We start from the raw sequence: 13,955 nt of genomic DNA, 5'->3' as shown, positions 1-13,955 counted from the left end.
AGTGATTCCATCGTAGCCTAAAGCTGCGTATACTTCAGCGGTTGCATATCGCGATAAATTCTTTCGATTTTTAATTGAAATATTTTATTGTAGTGTTGAATTAAACCATTTCCATTTCTAAAAATTCGTCCATCTGCGAGAAATCCTGTATTTGACCGGTCTAAACTTCTGACATGCTATCTGTTCTTACCGACTTTTCATGATATAGACTCTTGTTCCCATCATCTCTAAATAGCATGAGCTAAACAAAGATCAAATATAAAACAAATATGTATGAAGAAAGAGAAGAAACTGAACAAGGAACCAAAAAAGACTTTGGATGTGCAGTTGGTTTCTTACTTAATCTGTGGTTAATCGATTTGCAAGTTTTTTTTATTTTATTACCTTTTATAACTACATTTTATTTATCATATATAGACTATATTATTTATTTATTAACTATTTGCAAAAAGGTAGCTCGGATTAAGAAAGAACGAAATCCAGACGTTTGGAGTCTGTTTTGCCATTTAAAGAGGAGAAAAGTAAAATTCAAAGTTATTGAAAAATGTCTACCGGAAACAAAACGAGATAGTAAATATGAATTTTAAGATATCGGCCGTTAGTTCAAATCTTCGAGAGATTATTAACGGCACCCATAATGCTGGAATAACAGCAGGTACTTGACAACGGTGGCTGGTCGTGTGTTATATTGAACGGAATCATATTTTAAGGGCAAGTCTGTTAAGGAAATAATATAGAATATAGCATTCAAATGTGTAACTGGTTCTTAAAATGATTTACGACCTTGTGAAAGATACGGCCGTTAAAACTTAGCTTTAGACAAATCTACACAAGAATAGGTCGCTTTAATTTACCCGCTTGTTTACGAGGCAAAAGCAGTCTAAATGTCTAGAGCGGTCCCCATAAGATCTTCCGCCCCCGCCGTGGTACACCCCCCTCCACCCTCTTTGGGGAGAGCGAGGGGTGGGAGCTCCACCGCTAGCTTTTCCCTGAGTCAGCGGTGACCCTGCGGTTTCTGGCCGAACTATGGCAACTTGTGGGCAGCGTTGTCATTTTTGCGAATCAAAATCCTTCTTACCTCAGGAAAAAGGATGTTATTTTATTGATAATACAACGATGCTTGTAGGTTGGTGCCACAACCATTGATAGCCAGTAGATCAGCGCCTCTCCCAACAATCTCTGATTATGTCCTGGAACCTGTGAGCTCCCCGCAAATTTCCTAACCTCAAGTGACATTTAACGCTCAGTCAATTTTTGCACCCAAGCGTTGGAAGCGTAGAAAGATTTGAGGAAGAATTAATTGGATTTTTTATGTTGCAATTCTCGCACTAACAAACAGATCATCGCTGTCGCTTTGGGAATGATTTAAACGTTGAAATGATCGCTATTCTGCTCTGCCTTTTGGTTAAGCTTACTTATGGTCAAGCCGTAACTTCCCTGCTTCATCTCATCTACCTTTCTCCTCACTTCAGCATGATTTTTGTTTTGTTTTTAAGAGCCTTTTTTCACCTTATCTGAGATGTTACTTTCTGTGGGTTATTTCCTATCCCGTGAAATAGACAAACATTCGCATAGAATTTTCAGAAATGTAATTCTCAATATTAATACGTTTTGTTTCATCGAGTTCAGAATAAAAGTGCATAAAAACCGTAGTTAAGAAAAAAGATTAATCACCCATTTGCTCGGATCATCAGTCAGGAAAAGATTGTAAATTGGAATTTCGAAAAGAATGGCATTATTCATAATTACTATGCCCGGCACTAATTTCAATCTTCGTGCAAAAAAAAAGTGACTAGATCTATATACTATATTATTATATTTTAAAACGGTGAAATTGAAACAAGCGCGTGTGTTGAAATTCACTCTCCCAAAATAATTTATTCAGTACTAAGATTTATTAAAAGTAAGGTAGAAAGTTAACCATCAAATGGATTAAAGTTTAATACAAGTTTTGGCCGAACGGTTTTTTGGTAGCATTTATCGGGTGTGAAATAGTTTCCGAAGACGACGTATTGATTCTCCATGGATGGCAGAATAACCTTCCATATTTACTCTCGGCGAATCCATCTTAATGAAGATAATGGAGTCCTTGGATTTGATGTCTTTCAAATCCGAAGGATTCGTTGGACAATCTGCGATAAATCTCTATCCCTCCGGAATATTAATAGATCCTTTCATTGAAATTGTTTATCACCGCAGTTTCCTCGACTCGGAAAAGAACCTTCGACTGCAAGTGAAAGAGGAGATTAAGGCAGTGAAAGAGAAATTTTAAGAGACTATAAAATAAGACAACATTCTATTTATTAGGAAGGGCTTGCAAAACAACAAAAGTCTAAGAAGTCTCACAAAAGGGACGTGAATTGTGGGTGCATACGGCGCGCATGGAGCCGAGGGAGCTGAGGGGGCGCGGGGGCGAAGGGATAGAAATCTCAGAGCGGGGATTACCATGGAGCTATTCAGGTGAAAATGAGCTTCTCGCACATAAATATATTTCCTTTTCTTTCAGTCGCATTTAGTTCTCTCCGTCTGTGCTCGTTAGAGAGTTTCTTCCCCTTCGCCTCTCCCTCCTTCGCATGCTGTAAAAATTGAGAATCCATTCAGTCGCTTACTGGGAGGTATCGGTACGATTGAAACTTATCATACGTGATATATTCGGCAGATTTCGAGCTGTAGCTAGGTATAGCAGCAAGTGGACACGAGTAACTCAAAACATCAAACTTAATACACTGTCATGCAAGGTTTGAGATCAAATCCTTGCATTGTCTATTATCTTAAGGTGATTCGATGGACGCCATATTTTTTGTCAGAATGGCATGCGATATATCGCATCAATTGGTTCCATTTTTTCAGCTACTCGTCATTTTTCTCGAACTTTGAGATCGCAATTCTGTTGTCAGGAGGCGAAAGCACTCACTTACCAATTTTAACAAAGAAATTCAACGTACTAAAGGCGTGGTTTTTTAGAGAGAAAATATCGCATTCGAGTGCAGTTTCGATATCAGTATCGAATGCGATGTTTTCTCTCTGAAAAAACCACGTCTTTAGTATGTTGAATTTCTTTGTTAAAATTAGTAAGTGAGTGCTTTAGTCTCCTGACAACAGAATTGCGAGCTCAAAATTGGAGAAAAATTTCGAGTAGCTGAAAAAATGGAACCAATTGATGCGATATATCGCATGCCGTTCTGACACAAAATATGGCGTCCATCGAATCACCTTAACACACTGTCATGCAGGGTTTGAGATCAAATACTTGCATTGTCTATTATCTTAATTTCATGATTCTATTACCAGCGATTTTGCTTCCCCTATTCAGCCAAACCACGTGAAAGTATTTGCGTTTGAAATGTATCTCGAATATTGATTTACCATGAATCAAACATTGGAGATGACACACGCATTTTGTTTGTTTCGAAAATGTCTTTCCTTCACTCCTTTGCCGCTAGAAACTTATAAACAAACAAATAGCTTATTCCAGAATTTTCCCCGTGCCTCCTGAGCTGAGAACCAAAATTATAATAGTAAATTTTAAGAATAAGAACCAACCTCTTACAGCAGCCTGTAATTCGAATTTATTAGTTTCAAGTAAGATTAAAAAGTTACAGTTGAAAATACTGTTATACGGTTCTTGAACTGTATCTGACCAGGGATGAACTGTTTTTCAGTAGATGGTTGATATGAAATTACCAGATGAGGAACATAAAAATAATATTAAATATATAGATTTTCCCCGCACTGAATGGAACCTTATCAAAATAAATGATGAGATTTTATTTCATTTGTACATACGCGTTTACGTAAATTGCTTTTTTCGCTATCAATGATATTAAGAAAATAATTTTGATTGATTTCTTACTCATTTGTATTCAAGAATGTTACCTATCTGTGACGTTCTCAAGCTGAATTCCTCCACTACAATGTTAATTTTTAGGGATTGTTTTGAGTATTTCCTCTAGAACTCTTAAGATGATTGAGATCTGATTGCTAATGAAATTCCATAAAAAATTAGGAAATTTCCCTGAAAATTCGTATTTAAATAGAGGAAATTTGGCAACTCTCGAATGTTCATACTGTGTTTTTCCTTAGCACGGCCAAATACGGCACAATATAAGCCTCCTTGTATTCACTTCTTCTCCGCGAGTATATCCAACTCAGAGTAACTCAGCTAGTCTGTCGTGCTAAGGAAGAACGCCGTATGAACATTCGAGAGTTGCCAAATTTCCCTCAATAAAATGTTTATTTTTGAAAAAAGTTATGAATATTTTTCCTCGAAATTTTCAGGAACTTTAGGTGAAATTGCGGATAAAATTATCTGAAAAATTTGAGCGAAAATATTCATAAGTTTTCCAGAATATTAGCGTTTTATCAAATGAAATTTGGCAACGCCTGAAGGTTCATACGGCGTTTTTCCTTAGCGCGGTAGTGGTGCTCCCGAAAAGTTTCGCCGGGTCTTTAATCCCGCCGTCCTTGTTAATATTTTACCTGCAGATGTATTTGCACGATCGGGACTCCTTTGATCCGAGATGGAAAGTAAACGCTTCGCGCAGCAATGTAAACAGAGCCGAGCCTTTGTTCATGCAGGCAGACCTTGAGTAAATGTAGGATGCACCCTTAAACAAAAGGAATTTGCAGCCGCAAAAGAGAAAGATGGAGAAAGGATTGCAATATCCGTCGCTCACAAGAGGCAAGAGGACAAAAATTAAAGATCTCGAGATAAAATTTGGCCCGGGCTCAGGTTCGAATATATTTACACTTCGCCGGATGCTCTCAATTAAGGTACTGTCCCCAGCGGGTCGATTCTTGAATCCTTATCGAATGATCCTGATTGACAAATCCCTATCTTAGCAATGCTTTTTATCGATTAAGGGATATCGATTCAACAATCGAGTAGCAGGTATTTTCCCATCACCAAAATGAAGCCGGTAGCCTTGCTAGTCGGGCTTTTTATTTTAAATTTTGCGATTTCTTTTGCGTCGTAGATCTTTCTTTTGCATCGTTATCTTCAACTAGTTTATTTATTCATCTTTTAATGAAAATTACGAAATCCTCAACTGGTTAACTCCGTTCGTTGACTGAGCTGAGCTCCTCGAGACATTAGCTCGTTTCTTTGAATGCATTTTCTCCACAAAACCCGGCTGTCTTGGGATGCTAAGCAATGTAGTCATTTTCAGGATTAAATCTGCTCGTTTTACATAGAGCTGCATGATAAAATCGTAGGAATTTCGACTAAATCTAGGCATTAGATGCTGCGGCGCCGGCGCAGAGATTAAAACAGCTAACCCAGCGCGACAGAGCAGAATCATCCCGGTGTTAGGGAGTAATTATGAGCGACGTTTTTCTCAATGCTTGAGGAACTATCCCGACTAATTTGATCCACAACTTCCTCCCGCGCTCAATAAAAGCGAAACAGCCGGACGAAATCGAAACGCGACCAGAAGAAAAGCAGTTCCGCTCCGACCTGGGCTCGTAATCAGTTAATGACCGGATAGAAAATATTTAAATTTCACCGCACCGCCATCGCCATCGCGCGACCAGAACCGAAAAACCGACGACGCTAATCGCTGAGGTGTTAATCTGCCGCCGCGCCGTTCGAAACGGTGAAAAAATCAAACAAAACGGAAGGAGCTCAATGGAAATCTGAATTTAATTGCGGATACCAGCAGCTGTTTCCACCGTCGCGCGTCGTCGTATTCTGCTTTGCTAAGGAAGAACGCCGTATGAGCCTTCAGAAGTTGCCAAGTTTCCTTCGATAAAAACTAGTTTACCGGGCAAATCGTAAATATTTTCCCCCAAAATTTTCAGACAGTTTTGTACGCAATTTAATCTGAAATATCTGAAAATTTCGAGGAAAAATATGCATGAATGTCGTCTAAAATGCATGTTTTCGCGAGGGAAATTTGGCAACTCTCGAATGTTCATACGGCGTTTTTCCTTATACAGTAGTATTACACCACGGTTGCGATGGATCGTTCGTTGGGGGTGGTCAAGAAATCGCGGTGGAGGGAAAGGGAGGGGCCAATGGCGTAGAAAATATAGTGCAACATTAATTAGACAATATCAGCAATCTCTTGTACACTTATCAATCAAGCATTGCATTGATCATCAATACAATGTTTGTAGATTAAAAATCTACTGTACTTCAAATCGCCAGCAGATTTTAACCGAATTTTCTTTTCGACAATGAAATAATTTTCTTTAAATTTTGGTTAAATTAGACTTTTATTATACATGTGAATAATCATTTTACAGTGAAAAATATGCCAAGACTGTAAAACTGGCCTACACCTATACTTTCAAGGACAAAATTGATCGTCTCCTAACGAGGATGCGGGTAAAGGGAGGATGAGAATGCGAGTATGATGACGAACCATAATCCCGAAAGCGAGGAGGGGAGAAAGGACAAGGAGAAAGGAAGAGGGGACGCATCCAGGGAGGGAGCCGAAATCCACGACAAAAAACTGGAAACCAAACAAAAATAAAGGAAACGCTACATTCTATTATCGTTTAATTTAATTTCGATCCATCGTGGAAATATTCATCGGCAGCGAGTAGAGGCGTTAAAAATTCACGGCGTTTAATGAATAGCCGGCCGCGGGACGGTGGACACTAAAATTGATGGATGATGGCCATGCAGAATAGAAATGACAAAAATTCTCCAAGGAGGAGACCCGCGGCCCGGGTGTTGCAGGAGATACCCTTTGTTGGGCAAGTAAAATTAAAGCTATTCATTTTCGGGCATCTCCTCGCCGGCACAAAAGCCAAGATGCGAGAGAGAAATCGTAAAAAGGCAGCGGCTAGGGCGAAGCCGTGACAATTAAAACCAATAATTTAATCTCCTTTCTTGAGCCTCGGAGGAGGAACTGATCCCGTTTCCTGTTGCCCGATTGCGTGGCAGGGCGGGGGGGGGGGGGGTCCGGGGGGCCGGGGCACCCCGAAAGGAGGGCAGTGGGCTCCGTGCCGTGCCGTCCCGTGCGGGCGGCAAAGGTGAGAAACTAACAATCAGCTCCTTTGGCGTAAACTCATTTGCTATACAATTTAAAACAAAACCGATCCACCTACATCCTGAGACAAAAGGCCGCTTCCAAAGGTGTCGGGGGAACCGATGCGCGATGCGGTCACCGCATTTGTTTTACAGTGCGCAACGGTCTCATGAATGCCGCCCTGGGTCCTCCGAGAGTTACCGATGGTCCAGAGGTCCCTGGACCTGGCTCTCTCCGTTCCTGGAATCCCTGTTTTATCAGTGGTTTCTTTAATTTACTGGTTTTGTGCTACCTGCCTCAAATTAGAGCCCTCCGGGGCACGCAACGGCACAGCTGTGCTAGCCGCATCACGCGTCCTTTTTCACCCTCTTGTGTCTATTCTACCGTGCTACGGAAAAACGCCGTATGAGCCTTTAGGCGTTGCCAAATTTCCTTTGATAAATCAAGAATTTATGGGAATATTTAAATATATTTTTCTTCCGATTTTTCAAAGAATTTTGTTCGTAATTTGATCCAAGTAGTGTAAAAATTTCAAGGAAAAATATTCACAACGTTCCTCAAAAATAAACATTTTATCGGAAGAAATTTGGTAACTCTCGAATGATCATACGGCGTTTTTACTTAGCATGACAGTATTCTATAGAATCCCTGAGCATGGATTAAGATTGAGCCGCAAGTACCCAAACTACCGCCCCTACACGTGCATTGCAATACGTGGATTTGTCCAAGCAGAAGGAAACAAATTTAACTGCTCAGTCTTAAAATTTCAATCTTATATTTTTTAGTGGAATTAGGAAACCTGCCCAATATAATTTTCGCAATCCCGGGGCAAGATTACCTCATACAAAAGATAATGGGGAAAAAAGGAAGCAATATGTTCAAATTGTCGTACGGTGTGTATAGTTTTGGAATTAAACTGTATCGTTCTCCTTGAAAACATTGGTTTCACCTTTAAAATAACCACTATCAATACCACACCAACCGCAGAATTCAGCAGTGTAAACCGTCGTGAATTTTATATTCATGAAGTTCGTTTTCTCTCTGTCTCTCTCGGTAAAAAAAGAACACTATTTTGAAATCGAAAATATCGATTTTGACGTTTGAAATATACTTCATCGAAATTCATCCTCTATTTTCCATCCCTGCTGTTGGTGGACGCCTAATTTCTTCTCAAAAAAATATGCAATCTGATTTTTTTGAATTTTATAAACCGTCATACACGTTATTTCCATGTATTGATCATTACTACGTTCATTTTTGCGGACTTAAACAATTCTTCGTCCGGAAAAAGGGGGAGTCATCAAGATGATAGAAAGACTTGCATGCAAACACGTATATAACTAGCTCTCGAAGGTGTTATTAAACATTGGCTTTATTTTTTTTGTACGATTCCGCTTTGATTTATGTTTCATCGTTTGCTGATAATATATTTCACAATGATCCAACTGAATATACAGTACAATAAAAGTGAAGGAAATTCAGTCACCAGGAAAAGGGGGTTACGCTCGCCTGGGGTGGGGTTCGCCCGTCACTTAAAAGAATTAGAGACGAGACACACTCATGATTTGTTTGGTTTCCATTTGTTCTAATGAGTATGGCCGGAGTATGCTCCTCGTGACACGGCCTAAAACCTGGCGACAAGCAGAATTTGATTAAGGGGCGGACTGTCCAAACAGATCCAGGGGACGGGGAGAAGAGGACATCGGGACAAGGTGTGATGTTAGCGCAAATGTGGTCATCGGTGGACAGTGATGAAGTCCGGCAGTAGTTATTAACCACGAATAAATAGGTAAACAAAACGCCGTCTCCCGGTGTAAGTTCAACGTTGCCTTGTTTTTAGGCTTAATTGGTCATGGGTTTTTTTGACGCATCTATATTAAAAGAAACTGTAGGGGTTTGCGTCCTGCATGAAAACGTCCATTTGGGGGTTTTTGACGGAAAACTCCGGGGATGTGAGTTGTAGTGGATGGGAAAGTAATAGAACGTGCGAGTTGGTGTCTTAGTGCGCCTTAATTTTTCGAGGTATACTACAAAATATCCTGCGAGCAGCAATATTTATCTATTTGAGAAATATGCGTTGATTCAGAGTGTATCGTTCCCCGATAGGAGATCATTCCAAATGTCAAATAACCACACTATTCCAGTACATCAAACCATGCATATTTCAGTTTTCTTTTAGAATTAACTGGTCATTTTGAATTTTTTCTATATAAGTCAAAAATATAGGGGATTTTAAAGTTGATAATCTCATAAATACGCTAACGGTTCCTCTCAACAGGGAAGGTTTCCACAAATTTTTGCCGAAAATAATGCCCGAATAAACAGATGTTACAGTGGTTTGGATGTTTACAACTTAAAATATCGAGATTTTAACAAAAAGGTAAAGTTTTGAGTGGCTTTGTCGGGAACTCAAAATTTTCTGGTTCAAACAAAGCTTCTCGTTTTCGTTTTACAAATCTTTTTCCCCTACAATTTTTAAGGCAAAAGATCTCGTTTGCTCCCTGCCAAAGATATGAGCCAGGCTTACATCCATCGAGCTAACATCTCATCACCAGCCCACAAAGTGTCGGCCACGTGAAAAACCGATCACCACCCCACATTTCCACTACCCATGCAGTCGACTACTTGGCAACCATAAACCACGCACTGGCCATGAGCTGGAATTAATGGGCATCCTTGCCATCCTGACTCGGAATTCACAGTTTCTTGCACCCCACAATTCCCAACCCGACAACGTTGTAATGAGGCCGGCCATAATCAGAGCACCCAGCAAACTAACCGCTCGCTTCAATCAATGTTTCGCGCAAACGTCGAAGTGTAAACGGACCGGTGAAAAACCTCTTATCCGCCACGATTCCTCCGGAGAGATAAGCGGTTTGAGTGGCCCGGTCGTAAGCATGCTTTACCACCTGCCAGGTGATCTCACCCTCTTGTTTATCAACCCCCTGGGCTCCTCTGTCGACCCCGCCACCCTCTGACCCTGACCCTGCCCGTATTTACTCTCGCAGCGCAGCGTCTCCTAAGTCGCTTGCTCGACCATCATTGTTGCATGGGTTAACTTGGACTGTCGCGAAAAGAAGTACGGGTGCCTCGGGTCGGTGGTTGCCAAGCATCGTCGATTTTGGGGGAGAAAATTCTATTTGGATCCATTAGAATATTCACTGAATACTTAAACGAAAAGACGAAAGACATAACTCCATTCCAAGGTTGCAAAATCGACCCAAACAGTCTGTCAGTCAGTCTGTTACATGAGTATAACGACCAGTGCCTGTCCAAGTCGAGCTAATTTCCGCATGAAATCAAAAGAAAGATCAATGAAATTTTCAGTTAGAAACAACCAACGTTTTCTTGTGGCAAATCAATTTACCTGTGATAATTTTGCAATGTTGAAATGCAGTTCTCTTGCTTGGGAGACGACGAACTGTCTGTTGGGTATGTGTAATTATTGTAATGACAATGAGAATTTTAGTTGGACGGAGTTAAGGAAAAAGATTCTGTGCATAAGTAAAATTTTAGGACCCCTTCTCACATTCCAAAAAAATGTCGTGTATTTTTGAGTAAATGAACGACTATTTTAACCTAAAACCACTCTTAGCTCACCCTCAGCCCTCCCTCCCCGCTTCAAAAATATAATAGCCCGTCTCTCTCAGCTCGATTCAAGTCAATTTTCGAACACGAGAGAGAACGCTACCTGTAAAAATATGATTTCTCTTCATTTTAATTTAATATCCTAGCCTCCTCACAAACAAACCTCCGCCTAGTTCTAAAAGAAACACTGAGTTGAGGGAAAAACAAAATCATACCGATTAGAACAGGAGAGAGTCAAACTAAAGCTAATCATGGCATCGGTGAATTGAGCCGACCAAAAGTTCCTGGCGTTAAAGCCGCGCTCATAAATCCGGAAAATGAGCGCCTTCATCTCTGTAGTTATGCATCACTCATGCCAAGAATCCTCTCTAATCGATTCATGCTCCGAATCGCGTTTTTGCACTCGTATCTTTTCCAGGCACACACAAGTTTCCGTTCTCTCGTCCCTTTCCTAATTTCGTTTTGTCATTTCAATTACGAGCCGGAGCGAAGAACAGCGGAAGGGAAGGGATAATAAGTTGTCCAAGCGCGAATGGAATCGTTTTCGGTGGAAAGCGAAGCTTTTCAATTTGGACGGGAAAAATAAATAAATTCCTTCCTCTCCCGCCCGCCCGCTCACGTCTCCTTAGCCGAAACTTATTCGATTTTATTCTAATAAAAAAGCGGAGCGATTTATTTCGAGGGGCTCCGCGAAGGGCTTTTTAAGGATAGAGTAAACGATTTTTTTTCTTCTTCTTGAAGTGCTCACTATCATGCAAGACTATTAAAAGAAAAAAGGAAGAGGAGGAAAGGTGGAGAGCTGAAAATCAGACCCGAACCGTGCATGAGCAAGGCTGTAATGATCCGCCGTACCTATCACTCAATAACGCGGGAATTCAATATGTAAATCAAAAGTCTTCTGGCCCCGTGCTTTTTTCGCTTTTTTCTCTAACCAAATACATCTTAGCTACTTGAACTGACGTTTCCGAGCTCCTGCGTGCCACCCCCTTCGCAGCCCCCCTCCCTCCCTCCCGCCGCGGGTCCCGCCCCACGACACTCCACCCTTCCGCGGCGCAATCGTTCACCCCTACCCCGGTTTTTTGTTAATTCGTTTTTTTCCCTCTTCGGGCGCATTTTTAATTGAACTGGCATCCGTCGCCGATTGGGACCTCGTTACGTATCCTGATCAATCCCGAAATGTAACTTTATTACCATTGTCGTTAAGGGTAAGGGCAGTTTGGCCAATCAACTGATAGCGAACGGATGGGTCGGCTCTGACATTTGGAAAGGGTTCTCCAAAGGCCGATTTGTACCGGGTGGGTGGATGCGCTCAGAACTCTGATAAACTTATCGTTGCCAAATTTTGCTATTTTCTCCGAATTAATAAAAAAACAAAAGCATTACATGTTGGTTATAAACACTCGGCGTTGCTAGCTGACTGAAGTTAATGTCAGTGAAAAAATCAATTGACAAAGCATTGTTTCATTTTTTATAGTTATATTGGCTTTTGTTTCGACTACAAATCTGTTTTTAGGCCTATAATGACTTTCTTTAACTGACAGTGACGTGTCCTCGGGAAAAGTGATCCTAGTGCACGAGGGCAAATATTGAAGGAGCATGATCAAGGCTAGGTTGATTTGAAAAACTCGAGATTTTTGTCGGAAAATTTCTCTAGTATCCACGAGTGCTAGCTCCAAGAAGCTAAGCTACTTTTGTTGTAATAGGAAGGTGTGGACTTTTATCGTTAGTCCAATAATTTTAAACACACCTCCAACATTCCGCCTGAAATTACTTGGTCTCAAAAATGGACTTTTAAAGCATCATAAATACGTGACTCTGATTTAATTTGATGTTTTCGGGAGGATTTTTTGTGTCTAAATGATCTTGAAAACCTTTTTCTTAACTGTGTTGTGGATATCGTCAATATGTCAATTTTGCAACACTAAAGTTCCTCTTATAGTTTGAAAGGTTATATTTTGTTTCCCGAGACTGTTGGAAAAATAATTAGAAATAATAATAAATTTTTGCTTTAGTATTCTAGATTCGCTTGAAAAGCCCATTCATAGCTTATAGGTGATGTTTATCTTGGATAAAAACTTGGTTTTTCGATAACTGGAAACGAGTGTGAAACTCGCTCTTCTCTGCTTTTGGCGTCACGTCTGTTTCCCAATCGCGCCGAACAAATCGTCCAAACTTCCCGAATCCAGACGATTGGTTCCGGCCATAAATCAGAAGCTGAATTCACGTCGTTAATTACGCTTCGATCTCTGCGCATGCGCAAACTGCATTGATTGGGAACTCCAAGAGGGAGGGGCGAACGGGGAGGGCCCCTTTTTTTACTCATCGATGTCCGTCTTGCACGCTTAAATTAGCCCACCCTTACCATGCAACATCGGACAATCGACATTCGAACTTGTGTCTCATTGATTTCCTCATTTTTTCGCTTTTATTTTAGGCCACCCCTTCGCGAATAAATGAGGCCATAATTTATCAATCGACCCACCAAATCCGCGAGAAACGGGGAAAACGTCATGTGTTGTGCTCGTGCGAGCACGGTGAATGCATGCACATACTCAAAATCCTCCCTCAAATGAGAAAGGAAACGGACCAAAAAAATAAAGCATGAAAAAAAAAAATCACCCCTATTCAAACAACCCGACGCCGATTCCGCTATCAGCATTTCTCGAGACCCCAATTTATCACAAATCTACCCCTTTTAACATAAAAACATTAAAAACTAACATGGATTCGACATCCGACAAAGAGACACGCGATATTAGTTACATAAAAATAATGGTCCCTTCCCCGCTCTCTCGTCCTTTCAAATTTCATTTAAGGGTGCAAATGGAATTGTTCGTAAAAATATTAAAAATCTGACGCAAGGATCGACTGCTTTTCATGTAGCATAGTTTTATTATTAGTTTTTCAAGGGAGAGATCCGCGTATGATGTCGCCGTAATGTGTTTTTATTGAATACAGCCATGTTGTAAATTACAGCAAACCTCAGTTTTATATCTTTCTGTCAATTCCGAATGTCTATTTTTAAAGAGGAGACATCGCTGCTCTATCAGATCATACGACTAAAATAATATGTGAGATTTTTTCTTCATTTCATTCTCATCTCTAAAGCCAGTGACACACTTACAGTTAATAATTTCCAGCGAAATGATCTTATCCATATCTGTAGTATCATTTAATCCTTTGGTGCAAACGCACGATTAAATCCGTTGATTTCGTAACCTTCCAATTCTTCATGAGCTGGGTCATTCTCTGTAAAGCAGTATAATATTAAACACTTTTGTACATTATTTTCCATTGCATCAGACAAATTTTGACCCCAGATTCTTATGGAAGTATTTTTAAGAGTTCTTGTGCGTTTCAACTTTTAGTCTCAAGGTTGATAGATCAAAA

At 40.4% G+C, this 13,955-nt stretch overlaps 1 protein-coding gene across 4 annotated transcripts in view; it reads left to right on the top strand.

Moving 5' to 3' along the window:
• The window catches only part of zfh2 (Zn finger homeodomain 2), a 141,668-nt gene that overhangs the window by 86,298 nt on the left and 41,415 nt on the right, over positions 1–13,955 (top strand). The window lies entirely within an intron of this gene.

The sequence above is a fragment of the Bemisia tabaci genome, chromosome 1, assembly GCF_918797505.1.
Source record: "Bemisia tabaci chromosome 1, PGI_BMITA_v3".
Lineage (NCBI taxonomy): Eukaryota > Metazoa > Arthropoda > Insecta > Hemiptera > Aleyrodidae > Bemisia > Bemisia tabaci.
The sequence above is the reverse complement of the archived record's forward strand: the minus strand, read 5'-3'. Positions and strand labels throughout refer to the sequence as shown.